At 40.5% G+C, this 5,524-nt stretch overlaps 1 pseudogene; it reads left to right on the top strand.

Moving 5' to 3' along the window:
• The first annotated feature begins 1,638 nt into the window (after positions 1-1,638).
• LOC141072529 (uncharacterized) lies at positions 1,639-5,050 on the top strand (annotated as a pseudogene).
• Positions 5,051-5,524: the final 474 nt, after the last annotated feature.

Here is a 5,524-nt window from a genome sequence, read left to right as displayed (position 1 = left end):
CCATGACTGCCCCTTTCGGAACTTTTTGCTGACCAATGATTGTGGAAACACCTGACGGTTTTTGCGAATAGTCCCACAAGCCCCTATGTTATGTTCAACCAGACTTTTAAATAGGGGTATGCTGGTGTAGAAGTTGTCAACATACAGATTGTAGCCTTTTTGTAAAAATGGCGTTATCAGCTCCCAAATGATTTTTCCCTATGTCCCCAGATAAGTAGGGCCTCCTGGTGGGTTTAGTTGGCTATCTTTCTCCTCATAAATGCGAAAAGCTGATGTGTATCCGGTTGGACTCTCGCACATTTTATAGAGCCTTATTCCAAAAATTGCCCTCTTAGAAGGAATAAATTGCTTGAGTTGCAGTCTTCCTTTTCCTTTTCTGTGATGATGGGTCTGATTTTGAATAGTCTTTCATGTTCAGGGACATTTCTGGGCAGGCATTGACTATTGTCGTTAAAATGACAAAATCTCATGAGCATTTCATAATGGGTCCTACGAAGAACAGCAGAAAACATAGGGGTGGCTTGAACAGGGCAGTTGGACCAATAGGACCGAATGGTTATTTTTTTTTAACAAGTTCCATATTGAATGTAAGTCCTAAAAATGTTTTCATTTCTAGGACATTAGTCGGTTCCATAAATTTGACCGAGCATAATAGGATCGTGGATTCTGGCTGATGAATTGGGACACATATAAATTTGTAGGACAATATGCTCTAGCAAGCTATCTGTCAGAAACAAATTAAAAAAATAATCGTTCCAAAATTTTCCACCTCCACATTTATACCAGGAATGGCATTAAAATTAGGGATGAATGGAGTAGCCGAATCCGAAGCCTCCCATCTGGGAAATGCTACATCAAGAGGCAAAGCCCCTTGGACATTGGTGTGCGCCAATTCACGAGCACTAGGGACAGCGCTAGTACTGGGCATTGTTCCCTGAGTTGGAGACATTTCTCCAGAAGCGCTATTTGTCCTTCTTGTTGTACTGGTCCGTGTGTGAGGATGGACCAGAATCACTGCTCATTTCTGAGCTATCACTGTCGCTGCTACTAAAACCCTCGAAATCCACATCGCCATCTGACACTGAACTTTCTTCACTGTCAGAACATAAAAGTGCATAAGCCTCCTCTGCACTATAATACTGACGGGCCATTTTATTCGTTTATAGTTTTTTTTCTCCGGAAATAGAAAACTCTCACGTAACATGACTGACGTGACCAAATTATTGGGGAGACAATTGAGAAAAGCCTAATTCTTTAGCCTACCCCTAACTGTAGAATAAACTCTAACTTTAGCCTAACAGTAACCCTAACTTTAGCCTAACAGTAACCCTAACTTTTGCCTATCAGTAACCCCAACTTTTGCCTAACAGTAACCCAAGTTTTGCCTAACAGTAACCCAACTTTTGCCTAACAGTAACCTTAACTTTCGCCTGACAGGAACCCTTTAGCCCCCGTCTCACATAGCGAGATCGATTTTGTGACGCATCAGCGATCTCACCTGCGTTCTCGCTACTTGTGACACATAGCGGCGATTGGGCCCCTGCTGCGGTGTTGCTGATCATGCTCGAATGTCCTGGGCCATTTTTTGATCGCTGGTGTCCCACGGGCCAGCATGCATCGCTGTGTTTGACAGGGACAATGAGGAATGACCTCAGTACTACAGGTCTGAGAGACCGGATCCCAACGACTGTCGTATCATTCTATATCGCTGCTGCGTCGCTGTGAGATCTGACTTTGACATCTCACCAGCGACCATGTAGCGATGCACCAGCGATCCCTATTAGGTCATATCATTGTCGGGATCGCTGGTGCATCGCCAAGCGTGACAGTACTCTTACTTTAGCCCCAACACTAACCCTAACTATAGCATTAACTCTAACCTGCCTTGACTAAGGGTGCTGAGACTCTAGAAATGCGTTGAGAATGCAAGCATCTGTATTTTCTATGCAGGCATTTTAACTTCCTCTTTGTAACGTCTGATGTGAATAAAGAAATCTGTTTTCACAACATCGTGGAGCTGGAGAACTTCTTCCAATTATTTTTGCCTATGTAACATTGATTGGTTTCTTTATATTTGATATTTGGGAGGCAGAATGAACAAACAGTTGAACACCACACACTACTGGCTCATCCAACAAGGTTTTCTATTAGACTGTGAACTGTCATTGTCTTGGTAAATAATTAAAGTTTTTTACATAGTTTGCCATTTTTATGGACAGTTTAAGTAGAAATGTTCAAAAATATAAAACTCAAGGATATTTTATTAAAAAAATTGTTTTTTTATCCTAGAAGATGACTGTACCAAGCGATCAGAGGGACAGCTGACATCTTCAATTTTTAAATCTAATGATCTTGAGATCCTACAAGATACAACTGAAGTGAATGCTATTACTCCAGATCTATCATCACCTATTCACAGTAAAGATCTGTCATCTGATCCTATGAAACAAGTCACATCTTCTGATTCTTTACCGATTACTAAGGAAATTCAAAGTCACAAAAGAGACATTAAAAAACAAACTGCTCCTAAAGCAAAGAAGCCATTTTCATGTTCAGAATGTGGGAAATGTTTTAACACGAAATCACAATTGGTTAATCACCATAGGACTCACACAGGGGAGAAGCCTTTTTCCTGTTCAGAATGTGGGAAATGTTTTAGCCGGAAAGAGCATCTTATTAATCACCAGAGAACTCACACAGGGGAGAAGCCGTTTTCCTGTTCAGAATGTGGGAAATGTTTTAAACAGAAAGAGCATCTTATTAATCACCAGAGAACTCACACAGGGGAGAAGCTTTTTTCATGTTCAGAATGTGGGAAATGTTTTACTCAGAAACCAAATCTTGTTACACATCAGAGAATTCACACAGCAGAGAAGCCATATTCATGTTCAGAATGTGGGAAATATTTTAAATGGAAAGTAAGTCTTGATCGCCATCAGAGAACTCACACAGGGGAGAAGCCTTTTTCCTGTTCAGAATGTGGGAAATGTTTTACTCATAATTCAAATCTTGTTAGACATCAGAGAATTCACACAGCAGAGAAGCCATATGCATGTTCAGAATGTGGGAAATGTTTTAAATGGAAAGTAAGTCTTGATCGCCATCAGAGAACTCACACAGGGGAGAAGCCTTTTTCATTGTCTTAATGTGGGAAATGTTTTACTCAGAAACCAAATCTCATTACACATCAAAGAATTCACACAGCAGAGAAGCCATATTCATGTTCAGAATGTGAGAAATATTTTAAATGGAAAGTAAGTCTTGATAGCCATCAGAGAACTCACACAGGGGAGAAGCCTTTTTCCTGTTCAGAATGTGGGAAATGTTTTAAATGGAAAATATATCTTGATCGCCATCAGAGAACTCACACAGGGGAGAAGCCTTTTTCCTGTTCAGAATGTGGGAAATGTTTTAGCCGGAAAGAGCATCTTATTAATCACCAGAGAACTCACACAGGGGAGAAACCTTTTTCCTGCTCAGAATGTAGGAAATGTTTTAACCAGAAAGAGCATCTTATTAATCACCAGAGAACTCACACAGGAGAGAAGCTTTTTTCATGTTCAGAATGTGGGAAATGTTTTACTCAGAAACCAAATCTTGTTACACATCAGAGAATTCACACAGCAGAGAAGCCATATTCATGTTCAGAATGTCGGAAATATTTTAAATGGAAAGTAAGTCTTGAAAGCCATCAGAGAACTCACACAGGGGAGAAGCCTTTTTCCTGTTCAGAATGTGGGAAATGTTTTACTCATAATTCAAATCTTGTTAGACATCAGAGAATTCACACAGCAGAGAAGCCATATTCATGTTCAGAATGTGGGAAATGTTTTAAATGGAAAGTAAGTCTTGATCGCCATCAGAGAACTCACACAGGGGAGAAGCCTTTTTCATTTTCTTAATGTGGGAAATGTTTTACTTGGAAATCAACTGTTAATAAACATCAGAGACGTCACATAGGGGAGAAGCCTTTTTTATGTTCAGAATGTTGGAAACGTTTTAACCAAAATTAGATCTTCTTAAAGGGGTTGTCTCTTGTCATTCCTCATGTTTGCTGACAAAAGGATAAAACTAAACTTTATTAACTCAAAATGTAAAACTATACCCATAAATTTACCCCCTGAAGGTTAGTCAGAAGATGACTAATAGAAAAAACATGTACCCCACGTTTCAGTAGATAGGGTGATAGGGTATACACACTCACTCTCCAAGCCTCTCATTTCTGTGAGTTTTGTCATCCTCACCAAAGGCGACTCATCAGCAGACTACATTTAATATTTATCTATATTCAAGCCAGACTAGATGGAAAAAAACTAAAATCATGTATCATGTTATCCGAAACAGTCAGAAAACTAGCCCCATATTGGCAGATTCCAGACCTCAGACTATATACTGTGTAAGTTTATAACCCACTCCAGTGTCAGGAATAGATATTATGTGAAAATACAGTATTATTCTTGTGTTTTTCTCCTATAGGGACTGCCCTAGTTTGGTAATGTAACTGCTGTTAATTAGTAGTGCAAACAAATTGTCCTAGACTAAACTCAGTCTTCAGACGGCCCAATATGTACCACTCAGGGAAAACTTACCTGCTCCAAAGATCATTAGCAGCTTCTAACTAATGGCCATGCTGCGGTCTGTCAGGGAATGAGTGCAATATCGGTATAAAGACTAGGGATATGTGCAGACATAATGTCTGGGAGATGTGTGCCATTATTTAGTATGAATAAGGTAAGTGTTCCCTGAGCGGTATATACTGTATTGTCACATACTATCTATTCCTGACTCTGGAGGGGCTTATAAACTTACACAGTATATAGTTTGAGGTCTGGGATCTGCCAATATCTGGCTAGTTTTCTGACTGTTTCGGATAACATGATACATGATTTTAGGGTTTTCTTCATCTAGTCCCGCTTGAATATAGTTCAATATTAAATAGTCTCCTGATGAATGAATGATGAATCCAATGAATATTCATTTCTCTTAAGTAGCAGCACATGTGACCGCCGGCAGCAGTAGGATGTCGGTGGCTGATACTGCGCTCTACTGAAGAGCAATGAATACTCACCGTGATCTTTGAGGAACAGTCCTGGCGAGTACTCCGGCAAATGTAATTTTTTTTATGTATTCTGATGGGGCCATGCATACCAGGATGGGGGCAATAGGGATGGGGCCATACATAACAGGATCGGGATGGGGGCCAATCGTACCAGAATAGAGATGGGGCCCTGCGTACCAGGGTGAAATGGGGGCCCTGCATACTAGCATAGGGATTAAGGCGATCATTCCTGTCAGGATAGGGATGAGGAATCCATGCATTCCAGGATAGGGGATGAGGGATCCATGCATACCAGGATAGGGATGAGGGATCCATGTATACCAGGGTAGGGATGAAGGGGCCATGTGTATCAGGATAGGGATGAGGGGGCCATATATACCAGGATAGGGGATATTAAGTACAGAATTGACCACATTTTTTGCTTCAATTTTTTTCCTAATTTCCTCCTCTAAACCTAGGTGTGTG

The sequence above is a fragment of the Dendrobates tinctorius genome, unplaced genomic scaffold (assembly GCF_039654945.1).
Source record: "Dendrobates tinctorius isolate UK_male_01 unplaced genomic scaffold, ASM3965494v1 ptg000274l, whole genome shotgun sequence".
Taxonomy (NCBI): Eukaryota; Metazoa; Chordata; class Amphibia; order Anura; family Dendrobatidae; genus Dendrobates; species Dendrobates tinctorius.
Note: the sequence above shows the minus strand (reverse complement) of the source record. Positions and strands in the feature narration are given on the sequence as shown.